We start from the raw sequence: 14,763 nt of genomic DNA, 5'->3' as shown, positions 1-14,763 counted from the left end.
CCTCTCGGAAGCACGTGCATCTACGTCATTTCCTGTTATTCTCTTCTCTGATTCCTCGGTCCTAGGAGGATTCGCTGGGGACCGCGTTTGGGGCGTGCCCGCTTCCTCCTCTCTGTCAGGTGAGTGAGTAGGCGCTGTTCTTCGCTGTCGCCCAGCAGCCTCACTTCCCGGGGTCTCCCTGCGCTTGGTGCTCGCCCTGGAGTCACGAAGGCAACGGAAATTCCGGTGCCTGAATCAGGGTGGGGAATCTTCGCGGCACCGGAGCCCCGCTGAGCTCTTGGCCTGAGTCTCCTTGGTGCTAAGGAACCGGACCGCCTGCGACATCTCCAGAGCTCAGACGACAACCCTCGTGTCCTGGACATCTTTCAAGGCCTGCAGAGATGAGGGGAGGTATCAGACACGGCCAGGGCTATGGATGTGAGGCTGGAATTGGAATGGCTCTCGTGCCCCTGTTGTTTGACTTGAAACATCTGCTTTTACCTGGCTTGGCCTCGGTTTCTCCAACTGTTAAGTGAGGAGGAAGTTAGACTATATATCAGCGAATCTCTCTCTCTCTCTCCCTCTCCCTCCCCCCCTCTCCCTCCCTCCCCCTCCCTCCCCCTCCCTCCCCCTCCCTCTTTCTCTCCCTCTTTTTCAGGCATGGACTCCTTTAAAAATCTGAGAACTCGACAGAGAAATGCACACATACACACACACAGACACTAAATTTTGCAAAAAGGTTTATAGGGCATTCACCCAAGTAAGTGATTTTTCAGGGATCTTTCCATTTGTATGACTCTGACAGTTGCTCAAATGAAAGGCAGAGAAGGGGTGATGTGTGCAACAGTTGCAACCACCCCCCGCCACCCCCCCCCCACCACAGGGACTGGTTCCACTGAAGCAGCTGTGCCTCTCTCATCACTCGCCATGGCACGGTTCCACGTCTGTATTTCCCTGGGCTTTGTGGAAAATATCGCTTTCCTGTATAAAATTGGCTAGAATTGGTTGTGGCCCAGCACTAGGGTGAGGGTTGTTACCTGAACCAAAATGGGACCCTTCCACCCCCGCCCACTGATACTTAGGTATAGTCACCTAAGTAGAGAGGCTGTGAGAAGTAGTTCAGCCACGGCCAGACTTTGGAATGCCTGATCCACGTCTAGGAATTGAATCGACAGGTCATTGTACAAGGTTGTTGAGCATAAAGTGTGTAGTGGGCCTTGGGTATAACATTTTAAATTCTCCTTGTTCATACCAAAAGTTTAATAATTGACAGGGGATGAAAAAACTTGCTAACTGTAAAGTTCCAACATCAGGTCTAATGATGCTGATAATAATGGCTCCCCTCTACCATGCAGCAGCCATGTGCATGTTCTCTCATTTAATATTCCTGGGATTGTATACATCTTACAGATGAGGATGCCTGGGACTCAGATCACTTGTTCTAGCTCCCCTTGTCCTGTCACCCAGTGCTAGAAGTAACTGAGTCAGGATTTAATATGTCTCAAAAGCCTGTCTGTATACTGCTGCCCCTTTTTCAACATCTCTTAGGAAAGAAGAAAGGAGGGGGGGAAATGTGGTGCATTTTTTTCTCAGAAGTTGTGAGGTGAGTTGCATCAAGGCTAAATATGTGGTATTAAGCCATCATACTTGAGGACAAGAACTGTGTCTAGGTCAGTAATGAATCTCCAAAGCCAAACACAATTCCTGAGGTTAGTATGTGCTAAATACAATTTTGGTGAATTCTTCCTTCTACCTTAGTTCCATCCATTATGGCATTAAATACTAACAACCAAAAAAGTTTCAAGTGCTTCATGTAAGCATAGCTCCATCATAAAGTCAGATGCTTTCTGAGAATGTGGCTCATTACTCAGGGAGTATTTGGAAGGTGAGAGCCTCTTGGGAATACCAAAGTCTGTTAACTCACACCACTTGCTATGGCCTGAAATCTCAAGTCATTACATACAGGCCTGACTCATTGTGTGGTACCTCATGACCGAATGAGAGAAGCTATGAAACATGTGATCGAGGAAACAAAAAGCCAGATATGCCTCCTGTTTTAGCAACACAGGGTCTTTCTAGCCATGGAGAAACCTCTGAGCTTATTTGCAGACTTTATGTGTATTTAAGAAATTGACTTGGTATTAACGTAACGCACATAGCAATGTCATTTAATCAGAAAGCTAGAGCAGCTACAAAATTCCTTTAGCAGGACTTCTTATTTCATGTATCTTCTAACTGATTGAATAGAGGAGACTTAATTTCATCAAATTATACTGCAAAAACAATCTGTCTACATAGGAAGATAGCTTTCAATTTTAAAAAATAACTTTGGGGGGGCGCCTGGGTGGCTCAGTCGGTTAAGCGTCTGACTTCGGCTCAGGTCACGATCTCGCGGTCCGTGAGTTCGAGCCCCGCGTCGGGCTCTGGGCTGATGGCTCAGAGCCTGGAGCCTGCTTCCGATTCTGTGTCTCCCTCTCTCCCTGCCCCTCCCCCGTTCATGCTTTGTCTCTCTCTGTCTCAAAAATAAATAAACGTTAAAAAAAAATAAATAACTTTGGGGGTGCCTGGATGGCTCAGTCTGTTAAGCATCCAACTCTTGATTTTGGCTCAGGTCATGATCTCATGGTCATGATAGCCTGCTTAAGATTCTCCCCCACCCTCTCTTTTTCTCTCTCTGCCTATCCCTGCGTGTGCATGCACTTCCTCTCAAATAAATAAATAAATAAATAAATAAATAAATAAATAAATGACTTTGGAGAAGGTAAGTTCAAAACCTTAAAAAAAATTATTTTCTCAACAATGTGGCTGCCATCCTACCAGTTGGTAATCTGGAATCAGGGTCTGAAACATTTTATTTTGTTTTTTAAAAATTTTTTTAATGTTTATTTATTTTAGAGGCAGAGAGAGCACAAGTGGGGGAGGGGCAGAGAGAGAGGGAGACACAGAATCTGAAGCAGGCTCCAGGCTCTGAGCTGTCAGAACAGAGCCCTATGCGGGGCTCGAACCCACGAACCGTGAGGTCATGACCTGAGCTGAAGTCGGGCGCTCAACCGACTGAGCCACCCAGGCGCCCTGGTCTTAAACATTTTAAAGCTCAAATAAGTTTATTTGTTCCTTACCTTGATGTAATTTTTAAGATGACTTTGGAGTAGATGATGGTGATGATAATGATCATATGTATTCTGATTTACAAGGACTGTTTCATTTAAACTTCATAAGCAATTTGCAAAGCAGTTGCTATTTGTGTCCGCATTTTACAGCTGAGGAAACTTAACGATCAGAGCAGTGAGATAATTTGTCCAAGGTCACACAGCTTGTAAGTGGTAGAATTGTGATTCAAATCTAGGCCACCTGACTGTACACCCAACTTACTGATCACTGAGTTACACCACTTTTCTTAGCCTCAACCCATCTCCCCTTTATACACCCTAAGTAGATCAGGCATACTTACCTTCACCTAGAAAATACACTGGGCTTGAGGAAATTGGCTGCCCAGGGTCTGGGACTGTGCCAGCTACACTTGACTTGCCTGTCCTTGAACTCACCAGGCACATTTCCCTCTTAAGTGTTTTGTATTTGATGTTCCCTCTGCTTGGAACGTGGTTTACCCATAACTTTTCTCTTCATTCAAGTCTCTGCTCATATTAGTTCCCCAGCAGGACTTTCTTGGCTACCCCAGAATGCCTCTTCATTTGTATCCCTTCAGCTGGCTTTATTTTTCATTATAGCACCTAACACCTCCTGACGATATATATTCATTACCACTCCCCTCACTACAATAGAAGGGACCTGAGAACAGAGACTTTGTCTCTTTTGTTTATCACTGCTTTTGTCATTGAATCTAAGATGATCTTTCCCACAGTTTAGCACTCTAAAAATCTGGATGTGTCTTATAATTGACAGTTGTGACCTGATAGCATTTGGTTTTTTTCTTAATTATACCTACAAAAGATAGTGAGGGTTTAAAATGACGGTGTCTTAGAGTTGATGAAAATACAGTGTATTCTCAGGGCCCAAACTCTTGCCTGGCACAGAGTTGGCACGCAGTAATTACTGGTCAAGTGAAATCATTGACTGCTCACTATGTGCCAGAAACTATTTAAATATTTTTAATCTCCCCCATCATGCTGTTATGAAATATTTCTGTTACCAAAGCAACTTGGTAGTGGGTAGTAAATATGTGGTGTCATTTTGGAAGTCTGGGAAAGAGAGCTGCATCCTGGTCTCTGCTGTGGGACCGCAGTATGTTACGTTTCCTTGTTTGTCCTCTGTCCCCACTCTTCTTTCACAGACTTTAGTGACTGCCTGCTGCTTGCCCAGTGCTGTGTATAAGCAGAGGCATAGGGTGCTGTGTGTAAGCAGAGGCACAGGGTGCTGCGTGGGCACCCAGAAGGGTTGCCTAGCCTGGTCTGGAGGTGCAGAGGGATGTCTCCAGGCTTCCTGGAGGAAGTTCTGTCTAAACTGGGTTCTGAAAGGCAGGCACTGACCTCGAATGTGAGAAGGGACTAGGATGAGAACGGAGAGCATCCAAGCCAACTCCAGGAGAGAATCGTGTTAAATAGCTTGCATTTTGTCCTTAAGCAAAGAAGTGATGTGCCAGTGAGCCATATATATCACTCTGGCAGCCTCTTAGAAAGCAGATGAGGAAGGAGGGGGATGTAAGGCCAGTTTGAAGACATTTGAAATAATGTAAATGAAGGCCAGAACTGGAACAGTGGCTAAAGTGGGGAGAAGCATCTAAGGAGCCCTGGCATTTAAAATTAGCACACTTGGCTGGGTATTCTGGTCAGAGAGCTGTCTGGCCTGAGTGAATGAGTGGCCAGTAGGTGGCACCATTCACCAGGGAGGGAGATCCATGAAGTCAGTAAGCTTGGGGAATGGGTGAATTTAGTTTTGGGCATAAGGGGTTTAACGTGCAGATAGAAAGCAGACCCATAACCAAGGGTCTTCATCTTAGAGGCCATGTCAAAGGGTTTATTTTCAGAATCGTGGAGACTATGGAAGAGAAGAGAAAGGACCACTTTATTTTAGAATGATTACTCTGGTTTCAGCCTGAATGGCACAGTGATCCCATCCTGAGTTGGCAGTGATCTCTAAAGAGCAGGTGGCTATAAGAATGGAGAGCATGTTAGCAGATTGAAAGTTGTATACATTAGGCTTTGGTGAGAGATTAAATGTGAGCAAAAGTGGACAATGAAAAGCTGCTTTCTGGATTGAGCCACTGAATGGGTATTATTGCCTATTTCTAATGTAATCCTACTGAATCCATTTGACGGGGAACAGATGAAAAACGATATTTAGATGGAGGATAATAATAAAAGCTAGTACTTTTACGGTCTGCAAACCCCGTCTGATCCTCCCAACAATCTTACGAGATTACCTTTATCATCTTCATTTTCCAGATGAGGAAACTGAAAGCAAAGTACAGTAACTTGCCTGAGGTCACAAAGTTAGTACGTGCTGAGCTAGAATTTGAACCAAGGCAGTCTGGCTAAAGTCTGCTCTCACCACCTGACTGGAGTGAGATGCCTCTACATGAGGAGCTCCCTTTAGCCACACTGAACTTGAGAGATCTTGGGGCAGCCCTGTGGAGACCTGGGTTGGGGTGGAGACAGCCTGGACCTTGTGTTCTGAGTTTTGGATCCTGGCAATGTATTACTTAGGCAAAATAACAACCAAAAATGTAAAGAGCCCCTGCTCCAAGGCTGTTGAGCTAAGCATTTATGTAGGCGTTCATACTTTACCGCATCTGCCAATTGACTAGGCAATGGCAGGTTGAGTTTTTTAACTTAAGTCTTGATAAGTCTCCAACTTATTCTACATTTGAACTGTTGGATTATGGTTTCCTGGCTCCAAGAATTCTTTCCTTGCCCTGCATGGTCTCTTAACCAATCTTCCCTCTCAGGCATTGATGCATAGCTATAATTTGTCAAAATATTTCTTCATTCTCTGCTTATACTTTCATGAATATCTAGTTCTGCCTGAGGGAAAAAGAAAAGATTTCACTAGAAAGGTACACCTGTGTCCTGAGAAGCTTTGGATATGAGGTCTGTTTCTGTCTTGGCCCGTCTCTAGAGCCATGCCTTCCCCTTTTCTCTAAGACCGGTCCCTACTCTGACACCACTTTGCTTCCCATCTTGCCCCCGTTCTCAGGAGACTCAGTCCATTTTTCCATATATGCAAACACATACCGTGTCTTCCCCCATCCTTTAAAAAACAAAATCAATGGGAAAAAACCCACAAAACCCAAGCCCACAAAGGCCCCTACTACTCAGATACCCCCTAAGGCTCCTGTCCTATTCTCCCCCTTAGAACCATAGTCAGTATCCCTCCTTCTTCACTTCTCTCTCTCTTCAGCCCACTGCAGCCCGACTTCCATCCCTACTGAAACACTTCTTGCCAAGGTCATGAGTAACTTCTTCTTGCCGAAACTAGTGTCTCTTTCTCAGTTTTTAATGTTGCTTGAGTTCTGAACATTGTCTGACACTAGTCATGACCTCCCTCTTAACTCCACTTCCCTTCTAGCTTGTGTGGCCCTGCACCCAGGGCCATGCTCTTAGCTGCTCCTCCTGTGTCCAGCTGCTGGTCCTCAAGGGCCTCGCCCTGCCACCCTTCCCATCTCACATCCTTGTCATCCTGGGATGACGCTGTGACTCTCTTGGAGAGGCTACCAGAAAGCTCACTCTGCAAAAGGGAGTGCTGAACAACCAGGCTTTCTCAGACTGGAGACCAGAGCTTCTCCGGGTGCCAGGAGTTCACAGGCAGCCTCTCTGGGGCATCGTGTTCAGAGTGATTTGGTCCCACACATTTTTCATTCTTCTGTGTCCCCCTGTACAGTAGTCGGGTTCCTCGTTTGGCCCCTTAGCAGCATCACATTTTGCCTGCTGCTCCTTGGGTGCGAAACCACACAACTTCGTGTTTCATGCAGTGTCACCTTGCTCAGACTTCCATCCTCCCCCAGTCCTGGGGGGCTTCCCTCCCTTCTGGTTCATACACAGTTTTGCACAAATATGCAGTATTTTAGAGTTTTCTTCCCTCCCTCTTCTCCTTCTGTTCCCCCCCCCCCCCCCGACACACACACAGAGTGGCATCTGGGCAGGAGAAGGGGGCAGCAGATGAGCTTTGTGGCTCAGATGCGTTCCCTCCCCTTTGCTGGTCTCCGCTGCCATGTGGCTGCCCTAGACTTGTCCCTAGGCATTATGGATTCTGGTGGGGCCCACCAAGATGGGGCTGGCCTGATTTCGTTTCTGAGCAAAATCATGGAAAGTGCTAGTGTTTGTAGTCATGAGGTCCTCGTGTGCCGCAGTTCTCACAACTTGTCTCCTGACCTTTCCTCGTCTGCTCTGCACGGCACTGGGACAGGTGTGCACTTCCAAGTCACTCACATGGCACACTGGTGAAAGGGAAGGGAGAACTGCTCTTGTCCACCACATCCTCTCCTGGGGCTACTTGTGTAGCCTGGGTGCCAACCTGGTGCCACGACCCGGCCAGCGTGGGTCTTCTCTGAGCTGCCCGTGCTTGCCCCTCGGCTGTGCTCAGAGAATGGGGCACCAGTGTCCTCCAAGCTTGTCTAGATGCTTCTAAGCCCCATGCAAGGGATCTGGCCTTAGAGAAAGGCGGACCAGAACACTTGTATCTGTTTCTTGTCCTCCTCTTTCTCCTGAGAAAGCCCAGAAGGCCTTTTATGGGAACTTCTCTTTAATCTTAGTGTGTCACCTCCACACTGTGACTTCTAGAAAGTCTATCCTCTCACCCTCAGTTTGTGCTCTTGATCTATAAAGAGTTTGGAAATTAAAAAACCCTTTTTCCTCCCCACAAAAGCCAGATTTTAAGACTCTTATCTCACTATGGACTCAAGAAAATGGAATTTCAGACTCAAAACCGAGCAATGGCTTCCCAAGCAGCAAAGGCCATTCACTAAATGGCTGGGGGCACTGCAGGCTTACTAGGAATCGTGAATTACCTGTAACAGAAGTACAGGTTTTGACCTCAAGAAAAGTTCTCCTTTAGCTTGATAGATGTGCCCACTTCTTGGATAGCCAGGCACTTTGATTTCCAGTCTCACCAGCACTACAGAGAACAGGTAGGGTACTTCTCCAAAGGAAAAGATGGGTTGTTCTTACCCAAAGAAAGGGATCGGGGGCAGGCGGACAGACAGTATATGTACAGGGAATCTACACAGACAGCCAGAATAAATACATATGTCATTCTGAACTAAGGAGAAGGGAGCAGGAGCCTGGGACTCCAGAAGAAAGGAATGCGTTTCCCAGAGTGATAAAGTAGATGTTGGTAATTAGACGTTTGTCCTGCCATGCAGATGGGTCACTCAGATAAAGTTTATCTCTGCTAATAACCCATATTCTGGGAAAGATCCCCAATTTAGATTCTTTTGTATAGTTAAAGGGAGGGGCAAAAGTTTCTCTTGAGCTCACAGGGTCTCTGTTGCCTTCAGCTCACAATAATCTTCATGTCAAAATGGCCATCTTGGGGCAACCTGCCCTTGGCCCCTGCACCCCTCACCACACTTCTGTGTCCCGTGTCCTGCTGGTTGTCTCTACATGGATGTTCCACAACGCCTAGTGAAACGAGATGTGTTCAGAATCTAACAGGTTATCTTTCCCCCTGAGCCTAGTCTTCTGGCCTTTCCTGATCCCTTTCCCACTGTACTGGATCAAATTGGATCTGATTCACCACCTCCCATCCATCTGGCTCCTAAGTTATTTAATACCTTTTGTACTTTGGAAGTATTTTTAATGTATTTATACATTATTTTTTAATAAAGCATAATTTTCACAAAAGAAAAATGTACCTCTATAGAAAATTTGGAAAATATAAAGAAGAAAATTGTATGTCCTTCAGCCCCAGCACTTGGGGACGACCACTATGAGCATTTTTGTCGCGGGGCTGCAGAGTGCCTAAGAGCCGGACCAGCTCTGTTCACAATCTGGCTTCACCACCCCCACCCCTGTGTGTGGCCCTGGACATGCTGCCCAAGCCCCTGTGCTTCCATGTACTTTTCTGAAAAATGGGGATAATGATAGTACCCACTTTAGAAGGCTTGGAGAGAGTTGAGTGAATAACAGGCTAGGACACTGCCTGACTCATAGTACCTCGTAGCTGCTATTATTAATATTACTATTATTTTAAATGTATATATTTTAATTGCTGATAAACTGTATATACGGTTTAATATTCTGCTTCTTTTCATTATCTATTGTAAGCATTTTCCAGGTCACACATATTCCCCAGAAACATGACTTACATGACTGTATAATGGTCCATCACTTAAATACATTCATAATTTCCTCTGTAGTTGACCATTCCTCTATGTTTGGACAGTTGGTGTGTGTATGTTTGCTATAATAAAGAACTCTGATCTGAAAATCCTTGTTTATGTGTGTATGTACATATAAAAATGTTTACGTTTGTGTCTGTATCTACATCTGACCATAAGCCTGATTATTTTCTTAAAATAGGATTTTACACCTGAAGAAGGTATGGGCTGTCTAAAGTCTCCAGTAATGTGCTTAGAAATTACATAAAGGCAAGGTTATCAACCACTCACACACTCAGGGCCCCCCTCACTACACCCCCTCCAGCATGAGATGAGCTCCTTTAAGTCTGCCCATTGTTGCTGCCATATTCTTCACAAGGCTTTGCCGCATTTCACTGGGATGGTAGGAAATGGAATTTTGCCCCATGTGCTTCTGCATACCTTACTTTTTATAATGTTAATAAATTGGGGTACCTGGGTGGCTCAGTAAGTTAAGCGTCTGACTTCGGCTCAGGTCATGATCTTGTGGTCCGTGAGTTCGAGCCCCGCATCGGGCTCTGTGCTGACAGCTCAGAGCCTGGAGCCTGCTTCTGATTCTGTGTCCCTCTCTCGCTTTGCCCCTCCCCCACTCATGCTTTGTCTCTCTCTCTCTCTCGCTCTCGCTCTCGCTCTCTCTCATGAATAAACATTAAAAATATATATACATAATGTTCATAAATTAACTGAATACTCCCATAAATCCTGGATGGACTATTAACTTGCTTACTGCCCAGTCCATTTTCCTGTGAGTAGAAATACAATCCATGGTGCTGGCAATACACTTCACTTGTTTCCTTGTTCCTCTGCCCTAAGATGTTTAGCATTTTGGCATCTATCCCTGGTGACAGCGCTGAGCCCAGAGCCCTGTAAAAGGTTCTGTGAGAACCTGGCTCAGGTAAGGTACTAGCTTAGGTGGATTGACCCATTTTCTGAACTCTGTATGGCCTTCTCAGCACATTGCAATATATTGCAAATCATTGTACGGTGTTTCAGATTCCAGTTTCCATTCAATGCCTTCTCCCTTGCAGTCACCCCAGCAGTGTTCATTCTAACCAACCCCATGGGAAGAGAGCTAAAGTTTTATTTTGCTAAAATAAAATCAACTGGGGGGTGCCTGGGTGGCTGAGTCGGTTGTGTCCAACTTCGGTTCAGGTCATGATCTCACGGTTCATGGGTTTGAGCCCCACGTTGAGCTCTGTGCTGACAGCTCAGAGCCTGGAGTCTGCTTTGGATTCCGTGTCTCCCTCTCTCTCTGCCCCTCCCCCTCTTGCACTCTTTCTCTCAAAAATAAACATTAAAAAATAAATCAACTAATACCTTTAAGAGCTTTATATTTTACAAAATGCATTCACAAATGTGATTGCTTTGAGTCTCAAAACAATTCTGGGAGTTAGGTACATTTATCTCCATTTTACAGATGAGGCCCAGAGAAGTGAAGCCACTAGTTGAACTGGTGAGTGACAGGGACAGATCTCAAACCGGCCTCTTCCTAAAAACTGACCTTTGCCTGCAGCAAAGGAGAGCCAGAGGGAGGAAAATGCCCTTGGGGGCAGGAATCTGAGCTCTGCTGGAGTGGATTGAAGTGGCCACAAGTAGGAGCACTGGGACAGGACAGACTTGTTGGGCCCATGGTTGTGAGAGCCTGAGGCCAGACCTGTGCCTGTGACTTTGGAATCTCTGGGACTGCTCCCTGGTATGGACCCTTGGGCAACTACTGCACTCCCTGAACTTCAGTTTCCCCATTTGCAGGATGAAAATAACTACTCCTCTGCCAACTAGAAGAATTGCTTTGATGATCTGGTGCCATGGTGCCTATGATGCTGCTGTGGGATCTTCAAAGTGCAGGGCACGAGGAGTCCTTTAAGCCAGGTTTACTTACTCCAGGTGAGGGCAGGTGGGACTCCAATGAGGGTTCCTTTCTTTCCTTTTTTCCTTTTCGACTTCTTATTTTTACCTTCGTTATTTTATAATGTCCTTGTAAAACGATGCAAGTGATTATGAGATTAAAAAAAACCTTTTTTTTAATGTTTCACTTAATTTTTGAGATGGGTGGGGTGGGGGGGAGAGGGGCAGAAAGAGAGGGAGACACAGAAACCGAAGCAGGCTCCAGGCTTTGAGCTGTCATCACAGAGCCCAACGTGGGGCTCAAACCCATGAACCATGAGATCATGGCCTGAACCAAAATCCAACTTAACGGACTGAGCCACCCAGGTGCTCTGATTATGAGATATTTAAAGTAGAAATAGAAAACCCCAGGTACTCCCTCACCATCCCCCCCACCCCGGCCCCTCACCCCCATATCCTGCTCTGCAGAGAGATAGCCACAGTTTGTGGTTTAGTGCACCTCCTTCCAGGCTTTAAAACCATGTATCCATACATATTTTTATGCATATCTTTATATATATACACATATATATGTATATGTATATATATGTGTGTATATATGTATATGTATATATATGTGTGTATATATGTATATGTATGTGTGTATATATATATACATATACATATATACACATATACATACACACACACACTCACTTATTCATACAATTTTGTTCTTTAAATTAAAAAAAAAAATGTTCTATACACTGTTCTGCACCTTGCTTTTTTCCCCTATAACAATTTTATCTTGAAGACCTCTATATCAGAGCTGCCTAATTCAGTTGTATGTCTGGGCATTTTGTAGATAGATAGATAGATAGATAGATAGATAGATAGATAGATAGATATTTAACCAATTTCCTACCAATGTTATTTAGATCATTGCTAATTTTTAAAATATTACCAATAGTACTGTATTAACCATTAGTGCCATTAACCATTGTTACCATGAGTGCTTGATGGACAAGTTTGTGCCCCTGTAAATATATTTTGAAGGGTTATCCTTGTGATACACATTTTAATACCTGATAGGTATGTTAAACTGCCAGATTCCACTCCCACCGGTGGTGTTCGGGGTGTCCTTTTGTCTTCAGTGGCTCTGTGGGGGGAGAGGGTGATTTTGTACCCCTTCAGGGGACATTTGACAGGCATTGGAGACATTCTTTGTTGTCACAGCCTGGGAGGTAGTGCTGGATGCTACTGGTGTCTAGGGGACTGAGGCATCCAAGGATAAACAGGACAGGTCCCGCTGCAAAGAATTATGTCAGTAGTGCTGAGGTTAAAATACCCTGGCCTACACCTGTGCCAGTGCTGGATATTACCAGTTTTTTAAGCTGGCTATTTCTGATAGTTTGAAAAAATGATACCTTATTTTGTTTTGTACCTCTTAAAGAGAATGGAGTTATATTTACTGCTTATGTTATATATTATTTGAATTTGTTATGACGAATGTGTATTAATTTTGTAATTTTCTAGTAAAGCCACCGAAGATTTTTTAAGCAACACCTCTTTAATTATTACTATGCAATCTGTCCTTAAGATTTTGTCATGTAGGGGCACCTGGGTGGCTCAGTTGGTTAAATGTCCAACTCTTGATTTCAGTTCAGGTCATGATCTCACGGTTTGTGAGTTCGAGCCCCGTGTCAGGCTCTGCGCTGATGTGCAGAGCCTGCTTGGGATTCTCTCTCTCCCTCTCTCTCTGCCCCTTTCCTTCTCCCTCATGCTCTCTTTTTATCAATAAACATTAAAAAAAAAAAAAGAGTCATGTAAGTGCCTGTTTGTCTTTCCCTGAGAAGGTGTAGAAAGAATCCCTCAGTGTAGGCCTTGAGAACTTGTCAATGCTCACATCCTCTGGCCTTCAGAATTTCTCTACTGCACTTCCAAGGCACCTTCTCCCCGTGAACACCCAGACCCAGGAGCCAAGTCCAAGAATTATATTAGCCCAGAGATATTCTTTATCACAGACCAGGGCCCCCAAATGAAATGTATTCTGCAGCTGACTTCAGGACACCTAGAATACCCACCATGGACTCATCTGCCCAAATGCCAGGAGAAAAAACAACAATAAAAAATCCTCATGCTTATTTCTCAGCTGTGAAACCTGAGATCCATTCACCCTGTGAATTGTCCAGCCTGTCACAGCTGAGCCAAGCCCGTGGTGCTTCTGCAGAGCCTGAAGCTGCTGGCATAGGTTCTGATGCAGCATGAATGCTTTCACCTTCCCTCTGCTGGGTCCTATCAAATGGAAAAGGAGTGGAGCCCAGTCCTAAGTGCTGCTCAGCATGTCAAGGACTCCTGGAGAAGTGCCTACACCTTTCACTTAGCTCAGAGAAGCTGGAGCCATCCTGGAGGAAGTGTGCATGGACAACCTCTCAGTAATCCCGGATACTCCCAAGAAAGTGTCCCACGTGGCAGAAATGGCACAGACTTGCCTGCAGCCTTTGAAGATCACCCAACAGCAGACTTTCAAAGTGGGAAGATCGCTCCTGGCCTAGTGCCAGGTCCACAACTTCTGCCAGAAGTTCTGTGCCTTTGATCTGTTATGGTTATCCAGTAAGCAAAGGCATATGCGGAGGCTGCCTGGTCTGATGGCTCTCTCCACTCTGAAAGACACAAGTCATGTCAGTGAAATGAAGCATCCAACCTGTGAGGCCAAGAATGCCTGGGACACCCCTGCATTGCTATCTTCATGAGAGAAAACATTTAGAGGTTCAACATGGGAAGGGAGGGGAGTGATCTATGAGAAAGAACACCCATCTGCAAATGAGGGGCTGAGTTCTGCTCTTATCTCATGTACCCTGGGACAGATAACTGTTTTTCTCTAAGGGCCTCAGCTTCCTTGTTAAGTGGTTGTTGGAAGCATTCACTCTGTATTTCAATGTGCAATTTTCTCAAATAATAACATTGCCAACTAGATAAAGCTGGCTAAAATAAAGGAGAGATCTAAAATAGAGTTTAAAACCAGTCCAATATCTGCTGGTTGGTTTTTCTCATTCAAAAGTAATAGATGTTCAGAACAGAAAAAACAAAACAGAACAAAACAAAACAAAAAACCAAGATATGGCCAAGCACAAAGTAGTTCATAGAGAACATTGCCCTGGAGATCATGCTGTTGGCATCATTCTGGGATCCTTCCAGATAAGAGGTTCTTAACTTGGATTGTTTGGATGGGCTTTGTGGGAAGAGAGCCCCTGAGTGATTCAACAACCCCCTTTTGTGGTCCATTTAGGATATTTGAGTTGTTTTGCCATTACAAAGAATGCCATGCACATACAAGCTGGGTGAAAAAGAATTAGCACTTAATGAGAAAGCAAGCAGAAAAAATGGACAATTTGAACACCTGACAAAGGTGCTTTAAAGGGCACAAAAGGATGCCAAATTGTCCCACAATGCACAGAAATTACCAATAAGAGACAAATAGATCAATGCTCACCTTAAGCCATTTACGTTTAAGTTAACACATACTTACTGGACAGGTGCTGCTGTATCTGTTCCAGGTGCTGTGGACTCTACAGGCAGCCCAGCCACTGACCTCACAGCTTTCAAACTGGTGGAGACCGACACGGAAATTATTTCATGCAGAAACT

At 44.9% G+C, this 14,763-nt stretch overlaps 1 protein-coding gene across 1 annotated transcript in view; it reads left to right on the top strand.

Annotated features, from left to right (window-relative positions):
• The first annotated feature begins 1 nt into the window (after position 1).
• Positions 2-14,763, top strand: part of GDAP1L1 (ganglioside induced differentiation associated protein 1 like 1) — a 51,276-nt gene continuing 36,514 nt past the window's right edge. Inside the window, exons 1-2 of the transcript XR_006200403.1 lie at positions 2-119; positions 11,042-11,176. The gene's annotated coding sequence lies outside the window, so the exon portion shown is untranslated. The remainder of the gene's footprint in view (positions 120-11,041; positions 11,177-14,763) is intronic.

The sequence above is a fragment of the Panthera leo genome, chromosome A3, assembly GCF_018350215.1.
Source record: "Panthera leo isolate Ple1 chromosome A3, P.leo_Ple1_pat1.1, whole genome shotgun sequence".
Lineage (NCBI taxonomy): Eukaryota > Metazoa > Chordata > Mammalia > Carnivora > Felidae > Panthera > Panthera leo.
Note: the sequence above shows the minus strand (reverse complement) of the source record. Positions and strands in the feature narration are given on the sequence as shown.